The sequence below is a fragment of the Lolium perenne genome, chromosome 1, assembly GCF_019359855.2.
Source record: "Lolium perenne isolate Kyuss_39 chromosome 1, Kyuss_2.0, whole genome shotgun sequence".
NCBI classification, from domain to species: Eukaryota; Viridiplantae; Streptophyta; class Magnoliopsida; order Poales; family Poaceae; genus Lolium; species Lolium perenne.
The window spans coordinates 109,618,554-109,637,405 of record NC_067244.2 but is presented as its reverse complement, the minus strand read 5'-3'; positions in this window follow the sequence as shown (position 1 = coordinate 109,637,405).

Below are 18,852 nucleotides of genomic sequence, written 5' to 3'. Positions count from 1 at the left end.
TGAGTAACAAGATCTTCCACATTCTTCTTAGATATGTCCAAAGCAATGACTCCACTAAGGACTTCATCGGATGTCATAGCACGGAAAGAGGCGTTTTGGCGGATGGCCGTCAACTTTACTTCCTCATACGGAAGGAGAGCATTGTAGAACTTTCTCTTGATCCAAGGGTCATCCACAAACGTTGCTCCAAGATCTTGCATTTGCACGGCGAGAGCAATAAGGCGCCGGTACATCTCTTCGGGTGATTCTCCCTCATGCATGATGAAGTTGTCGGCCATGTTATTTACTTCATCAAAACGAGAGCTTTGGATGCTCTCATTTCCGAGGAAGAGCTTGTCAAGTTTATCCCAAGCTTCCTTGGCGGTCTTGAGTGAGCGGATATGAGCGCGGTCCTTGGGCGTGACGACAAAGTGAATCATGTTGATGGCGGTGGCGTTGAGTTGGTCATCCACCACTTCCCTTCTTGTCAAGTTCATTGGGTCTCGTGGTGAATACCCCTCCTCAATGATGCGCCAAAGCTCGGTAGAAGCACTACGCACATGGGAACGCATTAAGAATTTCCAATTTTCAAAGCTATTAGATTCAAGTAGCGGTGGTGAACCATGAGTCAAAATGCGAGGCATGGGTATTGGGACGTTTACGGTGCAATCACTTGGTGGAGGCACCGCATGATTACCTCTTAAATGTCCCACAACCGGAGATTCATCCTTCCCTTTTGATGAGGTGTCAATATCCTCAAGTTCCTTTTCCCGAGGTGGCTTTGTCGATTGCTCAACAAATCCAACAAGAGGAAAAGTGTTGACTTGTGGTGGTGGAACATCGACACCTCTCTTAGGATCTATGATGGGGTTTGATTTTGGAGTAATCAACTCCATCATCATAGCCTTCATTTGAGATACAATGGATGACTCCAATTTCTTGAGGTCATCCAAAGTAGCCGGAGTATTATCGGCAATTGATGATGGAGATGATTGCTCACCGGGAAGGACTCCATTCACAACTACCTCTTGTTCGGCCATTTCTTAGGCGGTAAAGCCCGAGCAAGAAAACCTTGCCCTGATACCACTTGAATGGATCATAGCGAACAAGAGGGGGGGTGAATGGACGCTACGTCAAGTTTTAGCCTTTTTCAATTTTTAGTGCAACGGAAGGTAAAGGTGATAGCTTTAGCGATAGTGGTGCTCCTACTATGATCCTAGACAAGTATAACAAGCAAAGGAATCAACAAGATAGTAAAATTAAGGAGCGAGACAACCGGAGGGTGCGGAGACGAGGCGAGGTTTATTTCCCGCAGTTCCTCCCACAAAAAGGGAGTACGTCTGCGTTGAGGAGGTGCTAGCCTCACACAAGAGGCTAGACGGCCACACCACGAAGGAAGGCCTCACCTTCTTCCTCGAGAGAGCTCCACGAAGGTGCTCCCCCTTCTCCACTATGGCACCGGTCGAGGCGGTGATTCCTTCACAAGGTTGGGGCGAGCTCCACACCACAAGGAGGCTTCCAACGACCTATGGGGCTAGTACAGCACCAAGCTAGCCTCCATAGGTCCACTTCTTCCAAGATTCCACAATAGGAACTCTACCACCAAGATCCACTAAGGACTACCACGAATTGGTGAATTTCTCTCGGTAGAACGATAGATCGGGATCTCCTCCACCACTCCTCAAAGTATGAGCAAGATTGATTGGGTGGGGAGGAAGATCCTCTCAGTTTGAGCTCAGCAACAATGGAGGAGAGAGAGGGAGAAGAGCTAAAAACGAGCTGGGGAAGAAGGGGCCTTTATATAGGTCCCTCCAAATCCAACCGTTAGATGCAGTTTTGGCCTAAGCGGTACTACCGCTCTGAGTTCGAATCCCCACTGAACTTGTCCACGTGGACACCAAGCGGTACTACCGCTCGCGGTACCGCTTGAGGTACCGCAATAGGGTCCAGACCTTACTGGACTCAAAGCGGTACCACAGCGGTACCGAAGCGGTACTACCGTAACTAGATACGGTACCGTGAGCGGTACCGTGGGCGGTACTACCGCTTGCAAGCGGTACTACCACTCATGGTACCGCAGAGGTACCGTAACGAGTACTGTGAGACAATATCATGGGAAACCTCAGAGCGGTACCAGTAGGGGTAGCGGTACTACCGCTCCTGGTACCGGTAGTACCGCTATGGCTAAAACTGCTTTTCCTCTTTTCCTCTCCTACCATGTTACCTCGCGACACACACACAAAACCAGAAAACCTAAGAACTACGCTTCAGTATTCCGATCATAATGTGTCCAGCGAGGGCACCGTACACCTTGAAAACCTATCAAAGACAATCTTTGTGCACGGTTAGAATTATTCGAGTGTTGTTATCAAACACACAAAACACGGGATATGGATCTTGCTCTTACACTTCCTCACACCACAACCCACACCACTTCACGTTTCTCCTACATGAGCCCTTGATCCACTTTGGTTATGGTGAAGCCAGCCACACCCATCAAGTATTGCATGTGGTCAAATTATGTTTTCTTCCGCTCTCTACATTACTCCACCTTGGGAAACCTCTCTTTCTTTGTCCCTTCTCAATGCCACTAATGACATAAGCTTGGGACAAGGAGCTCTCCTCATTTCCTTCTCCCACAAGCCTTGCCACCCATCTTAGCCAATCAAGGAAGAGGCTGTCACCCCACTCCCCCTATAAAAAGCCCTTTGCCGGCCACCCCTCCTCCTTTTCTCTCTTTTTTCCACTCTCCACTCTCTCCTCCACCTTATCCACTCCCTCCCATCCTCCTTCTCCACTCCACCCACGAGCTGCTACCCCTCCTTGCTAACATGGCCGGCCATGGCCATGGAAAACACACCAAGCTACAGCTCCCCTCCTCCCTCAAGCTCCTCCTCTCCCGGGGTCACCATGAGGAGCACCCCCCCCTCTCTCTCTCTTCTCGCATAACCCTAGATGACTCCCTCTCCCTTTCTCATTTCACCTCTTACAAGATTGGATCTTGATGCAGGTGCATGTTGAACCAAGCTTTGAGAAACTGCAGCCATCCTCAGATATGGAGTTTTTTACCAAAGTTCGTGCAAATCCATTCGGTAATTTCTTTAATCTTGTTGTTTTAGATTTTGTTCGAATTTGTAAAATCCGCCAAAACTCGTGTATAGCTCCGAATCGAGTGATTCAAAGTTCCACGGGTAATCACAGAACATATCTACAACTTGACGCTAGTTTAATCCTGAAATGCATTATAAATATTCCTTGGTAAATAAAATTCTGAAAAAATGCAGAATCACTGATTGTTAGATTTAATTTTTTATACAAAAGATTTTTAGGAAAACTCAACTATGGATGGAAGCCCTCTGCCATAGCTTCATTTTTCCGTTGGTTCCACATCAAGTGCCCACCTAAAATTGAAATGGTAAACAGATGAAGTTTTGGTCAGATCTGACTTTGCCCAATTACACTAGGCGCTTGGAGATGAATTTTTGAGTCAAACCAATTGCATTAGAATCATGTTTTCAATACCTTCCAGATGACACTGACCTCGTATTTTTAGGATTTTTCTACGATTTTTGGCATACAAATCTTGCTTTATGTACAGTATAGATTCAAGCAAATTCCTAAATTTGTAGGTTTAATCTTTTTGAGTGAATCCAATTGGGTTAGTCTTGTTTTAGCACTGGCCATCTAGGAAAAATATTGTTAGTCCCTGTTCATGCATATTTGTTACTGTTTGTAATATGTGTGTGTTACATGAGTTGTTGAATCAAAACTTCTTGGTTTATTTAAAATCCTTGACCAACTCTTTTTATTAGAAATGGACAACCTTTGTTTTATTATTGCAAAACAAAACCTCTGCAACTTAACCTTAGTTCTATTGTTTTGCTTAAGTTTTCAATTGGTGTGGTATCTTAACTCTACACAAAAATAGGAAAGAGTTGGTCTATTGTAAGAGTTACTTCCTATTTTTGTGTAGAGTTTTGTAAGCATAAGAAAGATAGGAAATTAACTTGTGCTTTTCCAAAAATGTTTGAAAATAAAAGATGTTTGTTTTTTAGGCTAATGCATTGCACTTGTCTTCTTTGTGGTGTTATCTACTAGGGGATATTTATTTATGTCATGGTGGTAACCGGAGAGGCAACTGCTAATTTGTGAGGCTCTCATGTTTTATTAAGTGAAATAAATTGGTTTTTCTTTTAAATTTGTTTTGTAGTTACTATAAGTCCTTAGTATGTTATCCCTTAGTAGTGTGATTAGCTATTGATTGTTGATTGCTGAATAGTGTTTTGTTGGTACAATGTGATTGATTGTGTTCCTTTTATATTTTCCGGCGATAGATGCGAACAATTCTGGAAAAGAAGAAGAAGTGGTTCGGATGAGGATTTTATTTATTTTGTTAGAATTCTTATTTGATGGAGTTGAAAAAGTCCAGGGACAAATAAGCCAACCAAGGCAAGCCATCTATTGATCTCTGAATTGTTGTGTCTCATATTGTTGTCACCTTGTTGTTATTCTTGTCTCTTGTTGTGTTGTGTGTTAGTCTCTCTTTTTTTCAAAGCATGCTTATTCTTAAGCATGATGATCCTCTTGGTCATATCTTATGCACCTCTTAGTGAGTGATGGGAAATATCATGATCATGGATATGCCATCCTACTTGGTTATCTTTACATGCTTACCTTAAGTATGTTACCCTACTTGCCAATTCACACATACACCCCTTTTTAGTGAATTGGTAGTATCATCATGATCTTGGTGTACCATCATTTTGTGATGAGTATGCCTACCTACCTAGGGTATGTTGAATATTGTTGATCTCCATCACCCCTTTTGTGTTGGTTGGTTAACATCACAAATCTTAAAGTATTTACCCTCTTATGTTGACAACATACATGCTTACCTTAAGCAAGTATGACTCAATTGACTCTACCTCTATCAATTTCCAAATGGCATGATGAATATCATCACGGCCATAATGGAGTGTTAGTCCCCTTATGAAACTTTAGGTTGGGAACCCCTCAAGGTTTTACCTTGTTGCAAAAGTTTTGATAAAATCTTGGGTAAGTCGAACTTACTCGAGTAGATGTTTATGGAAGAAAAGGATCTTGATAAAGATGATGAGAAAGATAAAGTGGTTGTGTTTATGAAAACATTGGCGTCTAAGTATTCACCCATGCCAATTATTTAGCGCAACCACATTACCCAAACATGGGCACGGGCTTAGTCTTTAGTTCATTAAAGCTGGCGTGAGACACCTCACAACTCTCTAGGAGGGTCATGATGACCCTTGACGCCGGGTTGCGCTATGAAGGAGGCAATACACTGTAGTTGCCTACAGCCGGACGACTACTGAGGGTCTTCTGATGTGGCGCTGGAGATACTCTCAAATAAGGACGTATGCTGCCGAGGTGCCGGGAAGGTTAAGCCCGCATGGAAAGACTCATGCCAGGGGAGATGGGCCAAAGTCTAGGATTGGTTATCCGAGACTCGCATAGTTGTGTATGACGAACCGGGGATTATCCCGGTGGATTTACTGATTCTTGTGGGGAAAGTGCGCACACTCTGCAGAGTTAAATCTATTCGAATAGTCGCGTCCGCGGTCATGGATGGTTGGAATGGCCGTTGCTTAGCCTGATGAGTTTTGGTTTACAAAATAGTTTGACAAATGAAAGGAAAGAACTTGGTTTGAAGTACCGGAAGGGTACGAGAAAGGTTGTGTCGACCATATGGAGATGGTCGGGGAGGATAAATAAATTGGGTTACCCCATCCTAGTGTTTTATATTATGGAACTCTTTTGAAGTATCTTCTTCAACAAAGATATAGAGATGTCGTAGAACCCTCTTAGTGTCCCCTTCAACTGCGATGTAGGGATGCTATATCCACAAGAGAAACTACTTCTCTTTCACATGCTATATCCACAAGAGAAACTACTTCTCTTTCACATGCTATATCCACAAGAAAACTACTTCTCTTCTACATGCTATATCCACAAGAGAAACTAGTATTTCCATCTTGTCATCTTAGATTAGCACTTGTTATCTTTCACTCTTGCAAAGTACCTTCTTGATGGTTTGCGAGTACAATTCCAATGTACTCATGGCTTTGTCCCTGGCTATTTACCTGGCCAGACTTGGAGGAATTCGACAAATGAAGAAGGATTGGACGACGTCTATGCGAGCTAGGAACGTTCACCCAGTCAGTTGCCTGTAGGGTTATGGTAGATGACTTGGGCTCTGCATTGTTGAAGTGATTCCACTACTCTGGCGATTTAGGTAGGCCCTTCGAGGCTATTATGTAAAGATTGGCCATGTGACCTTTTGTAATATTCTTATTTCGGTATTGTAATGGATGATGTAACTTTTATATCAGTTCGGTTATGTGTTCACGGCACACTGATCATGGGATCGTGAACTGTATACATCACGGGTATTTCGGACAGCTAGTCCGGGGTCCCGACACAAGTCCTGCCAAGTAACAAGAACAAGCTTGCATAGGTACAACATCACAATCAATATAATTAGAATCTATACCAATAGTAAATACACACATGTTCTTCTTGTTACCTTGAGATGACGAGACCTCTCAAACCATTGAATGTAGTATGGATGTGGACGTTATCTTGTAGGTAGAGCAAGCTTCTCCACCATGTCAAGGCTAGCCCGATTATTACAACTCCCTGATGTCTACGCACGCTTCTATTCTTGTAGCCAGTGTTGGGCCTCTGATGGCGTGTAGCACACGTCCGTTGGGAACCCCAAGAGGAAGGTGTGATGCGTACAGCGGCAAGTTTTCCCTCAGTATGAAACCAAGGTTTATCGAACCAGTAGGAGTCAAGAAGCACTTTGAAGGTTGATGGCGGCGAGATGTAGTGCGGCGCAACACCAGGGATTCCGGCGCCAACGTGGAACCTGCACAACACAACCAAAGTACTTTGCCCCAACGTAACAGCGAGGTTGTCAATCTCACCGGCTTGCTGTAACAAAGGATTAGATGTATAGTGTGGAAGATGATTGTTTGAAGAAAACAGTAGAACAAGTATTGCAGTAGATTGTATTTCCGTATAGAGAATTGGACCGGGGTCCACAGTTCACTAGAGGTGTCTCTCCCATAAGATAAACAGCATGTTGGGTGAACAAATTACAGTTGGGCAATTGACAAATAGAGAGGGCATGACCATGCACATACATATTATGATGAGTATAGTGAGATTTAATTGGGCATTACGACAAAGTACATAGACCGCTATCCAGCATGCATCTATGCCTAAAAAGTCCACCTTCAGGTTATCATCCGAACCCCCTCCAGTATTAAGTTGCTAACAACAGACAATTGCATTAAGTATTGCGTGTAATGTAATCAGTAACTACATCCTCGAACATAGCACCAATGTTTTATCCCTAGTGGCAACAGCACATCCATAATCTTAGAGATTTCTGTCACTTCCCCAGATTCACGGAGACATGAACCCACTATCGAGCATAAATACCCCCTCTTGGAGTTACAAGCATCTACTTGGCCAGAGCATCTACTAGTAACGGAGAGCATGCAAGATCATAAACAACACATAGATATAAATTGATAATCAACATAACATAGTATTCTCTATTCATCTGATCCCAACAAACACAACATATAGAATTACAGATAGATGATCTTGATCATGTTCGGCAGCTCACAAGACCCGACAATTAAGCACAATGAGGAGAAGACAACCATCTAGCTACTGCTATGGACCCATAGTCCAGGGGTAGACTACTCACTCATCATTCCGGAGGCGACCATGGCGGCGTAGAATCCTCCGGGAGATGATTCCCCTCTCCGGCAGGGTGCCGGAGGCGATCTCCTGAATCCCCCGAGATGGGATTGGCGGCGGCGGCGGCGTCTCTGGAAGGTTTTCCGTATCGTGGTTCTCGGTACTGGGGGTTTCGCAACGAAGGCTTTAAGTAGGCGGAAGGGCAGGTCAGGGGGCGACGTGAGGGGCCCAGGATACAGGGCGGCGCGGCCAAGGGTGGGGCCGCGCCGCCTACCCTCCTGGCCACCTCGTGGCCCCACTCCGTTGACTCTTCGATCTTCTGGAAGCTTCGTGGCAAAATAGGACCCTGGGCGTTGATTTCGTCCAATTCCGAGAATATTTCCTTACTAGGATTTCTGAAACCAAAAACAGCAGAAAAAGAATCGGCACTTCGGCATCTTGTTAATAGGTTAGTTCCAGAAAATGCACGAATATGACATAAAGTGTGCATAAAACATGTAGATATCATCAATAATGTGGCATGGAACATAAGAAATTATCGATACGTCGGAGACGTATCAGCATCCCCAAGCTTAGTTCCTGCTCATCCCGAGCAGGTAAACGATAAACAAAGATAATTTCTGGAGTGACATGCCATCATAACCTTGATCATACTATTTGTAAGCATATGTAGTGAATACAGCGATCAAAACAATGTATATGTCATGAGTAAACAAATGAATCATATAGCAAAGACTTTTCATGAATAGTACTTCAAGACAAGCATCAATAAGTCTTGCATAAGAGTTAACTCATAAAGCAATAATTCAAAGTAAAAGTATTGAAGCAACACAAAGGAAGATGAAGTTTCAGCGGTTGCTTTCAACTTATAACATGTATATCTCATGGATATTGTCAATGTAAAGTAATATAACAAGTGCAATATGCAAGTATGTAGGAATCAATGCACAGTTCACACAAGTGTTTGCTTCTTGAGGTGGAGAGAGATAGATGAACTGACTCAACATAAAAGTAAAAGAATGGTCCTTCAAAGAGGAAAGCATAGATTGCTATATTTGTGCTAGAGCTTTGATTTTGAAAACAAGAAACAATTTTGTCAACGGTAGTAATAAAGCATATGTATCATGTAAATTATATCTTACAAGTTGCAAGCCTCATGCATAGTATACTAATAGTGCCCGCACCTTGTCCTAATTAGCTTGGACTACCGGGATTATCGCAATGCACATGTTTTAACCAAGTGTCACAAAGGGGTACCTCTATGCCGTCTGTACAAAGGTCTAAGGAGAAAGCTCGCATCGGATTTCTCGCTATTGATTATTCTCAACTTAGACATCCATACCGGGACTACATAGACAACAGATAATGGACTCCTCTTTTATGCATAAGCATGTAGCAACAATTATTTTTCTCATATGAGATTGAGGATATATGTCCAAAACTGAAACTTCCACCATGGATCATGGCTTTAGTTAGCGGCCCAATGTTCTTCTCTAACAATATGCACGCTTTAACCATAAGGTGGTAGATCACCCTTACTTCAGACAAGATGAACATGCATAGCAACTCACATGATATTCAACAAAGAGTAGTTGATGGCGTCCCCAGGAACATGGTTATCGCACAACGAGCAGCTTAATAAGAGATAAAGTGCATAAGTACATATTCAATACCACAATAGTTTTTAAGCTATTTGTCCCATGAGCTGTATATTGTAAAGGTGAAGAATGGAAATTTAAAGGTAGCACTCAAGAAATTTACTTTGGAATGGCGGAGAAATACCATGTAGTAGGTAGGTATGGTGGACACAAATGGCATAGTGGTTGGCTCAAGTGTTTTGGATGCATGAGAAGTATTCCCTCTCGATACAAGGTTTAGGCTAGCAAGGCTATTTGAAACAAACACAAGGATGAAGCGGTGCAGCAAAACTCACATAAAAGACACATTGTAAACATTATAAGACTCTACACCGTCTTCCTTGTTGTTCAAACTCAATACTAGAAATTATCTAGACTTTAGAGAAACCAAATATGCAAACCAAATTTTAGCATGCTCTATGTATTTCTTCATTAATAGGTGCAAAGCATATGATGCAAGAGCTTAAACATGAGCACAACAATTTCCAAGTATCACATTATCCAAGACATTTTAGCAATTACTACATGTATCATTTTCGAATTCCAACAATATAACAATTTAACGAAGAAGAAACTTTGCCATGAATACTATGAGTAGAACCTAAGGACATACTTGTCCATATGCTACAGCGGAGCGTGTCTCTCTCCCACACAATGAATGCTAGGATCCATTTTATTCAAACAAAACAAAAACAAAAACAAACTGACGCTCCAAGCAAAGCACATAAGTTGTGATGGAATAAAAATATAGTTTCAGGGGAGGAACCTGATAATATTGTCGATGAAGAAGGGGATGCCTTGGGCATCCCCAAGCTTAGACGCTTGAGTCTTCTTGATATATGCAGGGGTGAACCACCGGGGCATCCCCAAGCTTAGAGCTTTCACTCTCCTTGATCATGTTGTATCATCTCCCTCTCTTGATCCTTGAAAACTTCCTCCACACCAAACTTAGAACAACTCATTAGAGGGTTAGTGCACAATCAAAATATACATGTTCAGAGGTGACATAATCATTCTTAACACTTCTGGACATTGCACAAAGCTACTGAAAGTCAATGGAATCGAAATATCCATCGAACATAACAAAACAGGCAATGCGAAATAAAAAGGCAGAATCTGTCAAAACAGAACAGTTCGTATTGACGAATTTTATTGAGGCACCAGACTTGGTCAAATGAAAATGCTCAAATTGAATGAAAGTTGCGTACATATCTGAGGATTACTCACGTAAATTGTCATAATTTTCTGAGTTACCTACAGATAATTTTGCCCAGATTCGTGACAGCAAATAAAATCTTTTTCTGCGCAGTAATCCAAATCTAGTATGAACTTTACTATCAACGACTTTACTTGGCACAATAAAACACTAAACTAAGATAAGGAGAGGTTGCTACAGTAGTAAACAACTTCCAAGACACAAAATAAAAACAAAGTACTGTAGTAAAAACATGGGTTGTCTCCCATAAGCGCTTTTCTTTAACGCCTTTCAGCTAGGCGCAGAAAGTGTGTATCAAGTATTATCAAGAGACGAAGTGTCAACATCATAATTTGTTCTAATAATAGAATCAAAAGGTAACTTCATTCTCTTTCTAGGGAAGTGTTCCATACCTTTCTTGAGAGGAAATTGATATTTAATATTACTTTCCTTCATATCAATGATAGCACCAACAGTTCGAAGAAAAGGTCTTCCCAATATAATGGGACAAGATGCATTGCATTCAATATCCAAGACAACAAAATCAACGGGGACAAGGTAATTGTTAACGGTAATGCGAACATTATCAACTTTCCCCAAAGGTTTCTTTGTAGAATGATCAGCAAGATTAACATCCAAATAACAATTTTTCAGCGGTGGCAAGTCAAGCATATTATAAATTTTCTTAGGCATAACAGAAATACTTGCACCAAGATCACATAAAGTATTACAATCAAAATCTTTGACCTTCATCTTAATGATGGGCTCCCAACCATCCTCTAGCTTTCTAGGAATAGAAGCTTCGCGCTCTAATTTCTCCTCTCTAGCTTTTATGAGAGCATTTGTAATATGTTGCGTGAAAGCCAAATTTATAGCACTAGCATTAGGACTTTTAGCAAGTTTTTTTAAGAACTTTATAACTTCAGAGATGTGGCAATCATCAAAATTCAAACCATTATAATCTAAAGCAATGGGATCATCATCCCCAATGTTGGAAAAAATTTCAGCTTTATCACAGGCGATTTAATAGCTTTTAGCAGTTTCAGGCAGTTTCTCGCGCTTTGCATTAGAAGTGGAAACATTGCTAACACCAATTCTTTTATTATTATTAGTAGGAGGTGCAGCAACTTGTGTAGCATTAGCATTACTAGTGGTGGTTATATTCCAAACTTTAGCTATATTATCTTCTTTTTCATTTTCTTCTCTTTCCCACCTAGCACGCAATTCGGCCATCAATCTTATATTCTCATTAATTCTAACTTGGATGGCATTTGCTGTAGTAACAATTTTATTATGATGATTTTCATTAGGCATAACTTTCGATTTTAAAAGATCAACATCAGCAGCAAGACTATCGACTTTAGAAGCAAGTATATCAATTTTCCCAAGCTTTTCTTCAACAGATTTGTTAAAAGCAGTTTGTGTACTAATAAATTCTTTAAGCATGGCTTCAAGTCCAGGGGGTGAATTCCTATTATTGTTGTAAGAATTCCCATAAGAATTACCATAGCCGTTGCCATTATTATAAGGATATGGCCTATAGTTGTTACTAGAATTGTTCCGGTAAGCATTGTTGTTGAAATTATTATTTTTAATGAAGTTTACATCAACATGTTCTTCTTGTGCAACCAATGAAGCTAACGGAACATTATTAGGATCAATATTTGTCCTATCATTCACAAGCATAGACATAATAGCATCAATCTTATCACTCAAGGAAGAGGTTTCTTCGACAGAATTTACCTTCTTACCTTGTGGAGCTCTTTCCGTGTGCCATTCAGAGTAATTGATCATCATATTATCAAGAAGCTTTGTTTCTTCACCAAGAGTGATGGACATAAAGGTACCTCCAGCAGCTGAATCCAATAGGTTCCTTGAAGAAAAATTCAGTCCTGCATAAAAGGTTTGGATGATCATAAAAGTAGTCAGTCCATGGGTTGGGCAATTTTTAACCAAAGATTTCATTCTTTCCCATGCTTGCGCAACATGCTCAGTATCCAATTGTTTAAAATTCATTATGCTACTCCTCAAAGATATAATTTTAGCAGGGGGATAATATCTACCAATAAAAGCATCCTTGCTTTTAGTCCATGAATCAATACTATTCTTAGGCAGAGATAGCAACCAATCTTTAGCTCTTCCTCTTAATGAGAAAGGGAACAATTTTAATTTTATAATGTCACCATCTACATCTTTATATTTTTGCATTTCACACAATTCAACAAAATTATTAAGATGGGCAGCAGCATCATCAGAACTAACACCAGAAAATTGCTCTCGCATAACAAGATTCAGTAAAGCAGGTTTAATTTCAAAGAATTCTGCTGTAGTAGCAGGTGGAGCAATGGGTGTGCATAAGAAATCATTATTATTTGTGGTTGTGAAGTCACACAACTTAGTATTTTCAGGAGTACCCATTTTAGCAACAGTAAATAAAGCAAACTAGATAAAGTAAATGCGAGTAACTAATTTTTTTGTGTTTTCGATATAGCAAACAAGATAGTAAATAAAGTAAAACTAGCAACTAATTTTTTGTATTTTGATTTAGTGCAGCAAACAAAGTAGTAAATAAAATAAAGCAAGACAAAAACAAAGTAAAGAGATTGCGATGTGGAGACTCCCCTTGCAGCGTGTCTCGATCTCCCCGGCAACGGCGCCAGAAAAATTGCTTGATGGCGTGTAGCACACGTCCGTTGGGAACCCCAAGAGGAAGGTGTGATGCGTACAGTGGCAAGTTTTCCCTCAGTATAAAACCAAGGTTTATCGAACCAGTAGGAGTCAAGAAGCACGTTGAAGGTTGATGGCGGCGAGATGTAGTGCGGCGCAACACCAGGGATTCCGGCGCCAACGTGGAACCTGCACAACACAACCAAAGTACTTTGCCCCAACGTAACATCGAGGTTGTCAATCTCACCGGCTTGCTGTAACAAAGGATTAGATGTATAGTGTGGAAGATGATTGTTTGCAGAAAACAGTAGAACAAGTATTGCAGTAGATTGTATTTCCGTATAGAGAATTGGACCGGGGTCCACAGTTCACTAGAGGTGTCTCTCCCATAAGATAAACATCATGTTGGGTGAACAAATTACAGTTGGGCAATTGGCAAATAGAGAGGGCATGACCATGCACATACATATTATGATGAGTATAGTGAGATTTAATTGGGCATTACGACAAAGTACATAGACCGCTATCCAGCATGCATCTATGCCTAAAAAGTCCACCTTCAGGTTATCATCCGAACCCCCTCCAGTATTAAGTTGCTAACAACAGACAATTGCATTAAGTATTGCGCGTAATGTAATCAGTAACTACATCCTCGAACATAGCACCAATGTTTTATCCCTAGTGGCAACAGCACATCCATAATCTTAGAGATTTCTGTCATTTCCCCGGATTCACGGAGACATGAACCCACTATCGAGCATAAATACCCCCTCTTGGAGTTACAAGCATCTACTTGGCCAGAGCATCTACTAGTAACGGAGAGCATGCAAGATCATAAACAACACATAGATATAAATTGATAATCAACATAACATAGTATTCTCTATTCATCGGATCCCAACAAACACAACATATAGAATTACAGATAGATGATCTTGATCATGTTCGGCAGCTCACAAGACCCGACAATTAAGCACAATGAGGAGAAGACAACCATCTAGCTACTGCTATGGACCAATAGTCCAGGGGTAGACTACTCACTCATCACTCCGGAGGCGACCATGGTGGCGTAGAGTCCTCCGGGAGATGATTCCCCTCTCCAGCAGGGTGCCGGAGGCGATCTCCTGAATCCCCCGAGATGGGATTGGCGGCGGCGGCGTCTCTGGAAGGTTTTCCGTATCGTGGCTCTCGGTACTGGGGGTTTCGCAACAAAGGCTTTAAGTAGGCGGAAGGGTAGGTCAGGGGGCGACGCGAGGGGCCCAGGAGACAGGGCGGCGCGGCCAAGGGTGGGGCCGCGCCGCCTGCCCTCCTGGCCACCTCGTGGCCCCACTCCGTTGACTCTTCGGTCTTCTGGAAGCTTCGTGGCAAAATAGGACCCTGGGCGTTGATTTCGTCCAATTCCGAGAATATTTCCTTACTAGGATTTCTGAAACCAAAAACAGCAGAAAACAGCAACTGGCACTTCGGCATCTTGTTAATAGGTTAGTTCCAGAAAATGCACGAATATGACATAAAGTGTGCATAAAACATGTAGATATCATCAATAATGTGGCATGGAACATAAGAAATTATCGATACGTCGGAGACGTATCAGCCTCCAAGTGCAGAGGTTTGTAGAGTAGCAGCAAGTTTCCCTTAAGTCGATCACCCATGGTTTATCGAACTCAGGGAGGTAGAGGTCAAAGATATCCCTCTCAAGCAACCCTGCAATTAAGATACAAGAAGTCTCTTGTGTCCCCAACACACCCAATACACTTCCCAGGTGTATAGGTGCACTAGTTCGGCGAAGAGATACTGAAATACAAGTAATATGGATGATTATGTGTGATAATTGCAATCTAAAATAAAAATGGCTGCAAGCAAACATGTAGCAGAACTGGTTGTAAACGGTGTTTCAATGCTTAAAAACAAGGCCTAGGGATCATACTTTCACTAGTCGACACTCTCAACAATGATACCATAATTGAATACATAGATATTATCTCTTCACTACGGTACTCTGAACCACTCTCCGGTTTGATAGCAAACACAGATTCACTGCGTAGGGCTGCATAAGCATTCCTTAAAGTTCGCATTCCCAATCTATGGACGCCCCACGCTATCACTTTGAGCATACAAAGATTGTACTAACTAGACACCACAATTCATAAGTATTTATGTAAATTAAGCTTAAGAAACAAACAGGGTGTGCACACTTTCACCTTCACACCGCTGGACAAGATGTCCCCAGAGATCACATAACAAAACCACTTAAATAGCACAATAATTGAAGAATAACATCTACTTATTCAACTGATTACAAAGCTCATGATCACATAAAGATCATACATGGAGAGATAGATAGACCACATAGCTATCGGTAAAGTCCTCGGCCACGGGGGAGAACTACTCACTCCTCATCATGGGAGTCAGCAATGGCGATGAAGATGGAGGTGGAGTCGATGGAGATGGCTCCGGGGGCAATTCCCCATCCCGGCAGGGTGCTAGAACAAAGACTTCTATCCCCCGAATCTTATCTTCAGCGGCGGCAGAGCTATGAAACTTTTCGTGGATGGAAGCTGATTGATTTTGGGTTCACACGTCGGGAGGCTTCTTATAGGCAGAAGGGCGACGTCGGTGGCTGTGGTGACCCGGCATACCACTGCATGGTGTAGTATGCAAGTCTGATATAACACCAATGAAACACAGTTCCACTAGTATTATATCACTCAGAGTGGTACAATAGAAACATATGCGGGTCCAAGGCATGTCTATAGAATTACATACAGACTCTGTTACATAAGATCAGCACAACCTCCTGGTGAGCTCCTGCATCTCACCGTGTCCCTGGCCTGCTCGATTATGCCCTGTAGTGCAGCCTCGTCTCCGTTCCCTTTCCGCCGCCGCAGCACATCATCGCCGGCCATGCTCCGGTGGTCATTAGCCAGCGGTGCCACCACTATTAGGTTCGTCTAGTCGTCCTCTCTCGATTGAGCACACGCACAAGTCCGCGGGAACCCTCCAATGCCGGCGCCGTCCACGACTGGCCGCCGGTGAGGCACAAGGCTGCCACGTTGGCACCACGTGGCAGCCAACGTGGCCCTGCCCCACCTGTCTGTGGCTGTGGGTAGCCCTGTCCGGGTAGCTCTAGTAGTTTCTTTCATTTTAATTCAAATCCATAAATTCCAGAGATTTCAAATTAATTTATAAAATCCATTGGAACTCAAAAAAATATAAATGAGATATCAAAATGTTCCCAAAAATAAGATCTATCCAATAAAAATATAAAATGAAATTTTTATTTTTAATAAAAATTTAATTATTTAATACTGATTATTTAAGCCTTTTCTTTTAATTCTAAATTCAAGTAAAATTCAATAATTAGTAAAACTTTTCAAATTAAATAAGAACTACTAATTAAATAAAGAAAACATTTAAACTAATTTTCTTTATTCGTTATTTTGTTAAATCCTTATTAGAGAGATTTAAATCCTAATTAATAATTACCCTAATTATTAATTGTTTAAAAATCATAAAATGACAAATTCAACATTATTTTTATTTCCAAGTTACTAATAACTTCAACTTTACAATGAAGTTATTAATCATAGAACCATATGGTAAATAGCAAACCCTAATTCCTTATGAAATGATGTTACAACCTTATCATTTCATGTGATTCCTAAAACCCTAATCCAAATAGGAATCCTAGCTCCATTAATACATATGAACCCTAAATTGCTTCTAACCTAAACCCTAGGTTAGAACATGTGATCATGGTACCTTCTTTCAAAGCATAGAACCATAGTAGCAACTAAAAACTTCTCTTGGCCACATAAAATGTAGAAGACCTATCACTAATATATGGGTATCCCATGTGTTCATCTGCATCAGACCTAGATGATCAAATAGGGTTAACCAAATGTAAACCCTAATTCCAATCATCAGAGACATCAAACTTACCTATCCATGCTTAGCATCACACCATTGTGATGAACTTCAATAACAACTATGCCAAATATAGAGCATTACCTAACCACATTCCACTAAACCCTACTAGTATTGGATACTTATCAACCATCCTATTCAGGAGCCAATTATTCCTTACTTAATAGAACCAACTAGTAAAACCTAGACCACCTCAAACCTAATTAATATACTTCTTATTATTTAAGAAGTATGTTCTTCAAAACTTATTCTTTTGAAGTAAATAAAGAATAATCATCGACCCTGCTTATAAGGACCTATAAACCCTACCTAGCTATCACAAGCAAGATGAAACCACCATGATAGCAACCATGTATAACTAATTGCTTAAGTTGCTTATGCTTAAGTAAAACCATTCAAGCCTAGTTGCTAATGAATCCAACCTTGTTAGGATCCATCTAATATCTACTCAAGAACTAGTTGAAACCATAGTAAACCATAAAACCCCACAACCCTAATTATCATACTTTTTCTTTATTAAGAACATGTTCTTCAAAAGTTATTCTTTTGAAGTATATGATAATTAATCATTAACCATGCCATATAGTGCTAAAACCAACCACTATTCATTACATGTTAGGATTATACCAAATGTTATTGTTGTATGCTATTAGTATTATTGTTATTATATTTACAGCACCTGATTATGATACCATGTAACCACACCTGAATAAGAACCTTGTATGTGAACCACTCTAAAAGTGCAACACACCCTAAGAAAATCATTTCAACTAACTAATCCTAAATCATCGGGGTTAGATCACGCTTAGAGCGACTGCATCTCATACTTATGCCTTATTGCATCCTTAGCAATCTTTTAAACATCGTCCTTACCGGACGATGATGCTATTTCAGAATTTGGAGTTATTGCGTACCGAAGACCTTGCCTGCATAATCTTGCAGTCAAGAAAGGCAAGTTCATCGCTTGCTCATGTCATTTGAGTATTTTTACCAAATTACTTGCAAAGTACTATGTTTATCACTATTGCATAAAAAAGCAAAAATCACTATTTTCATAACTATGAATATGACTATGTGGTGGGCAATGGAACCATGGATTGTGTTGATATGGTGGCGGTTCCATTGCAGGGGTTTATATCCATCTAGGATTAAACAACAAATGTCGTCCAGTGATTCTTGTGCCGTAATACCCGTGTTAACCATAAGATCTGGAGTGGGACGGAATAGTCAATTGTATTTCCACCTCTTGTACATCAACGGATGCACTTTACCATAGACCCTTGATCCAAGAGAGGACAAGTGGTAGGGTGGGGGTCCCGTTGAAGTCCCCACGGTTATTGCGGTCTATGATGGGTTGCATCTCCCGGCGAAGGAGTTCATGGTAGTGACCTGAACTGTTGTCGTGGTCGGGGGCCGTCCTTAATTGGTATAAGAGCAACTGCGAGGACCCAGGGTCGGAGTTTGGCATCAACGGGTGGGTGTATGAGGTAGCGGAGGAATATGATTGGCTATGACCTTATACCGGGCCTCACACCAAAGGAAGTGTGGACGAGAACTATAGACTCGGTTGGCACCAAGGTTAAGATCTCTTATGGGTAAAGCAACACACCTTTGCAGAGTGTAATGAATCGTGACCTGTCACTCCCTGTTCCAGGATATGGAACTGCGAACGCTGCCGGAAAGGTGCTCCATGAAGTT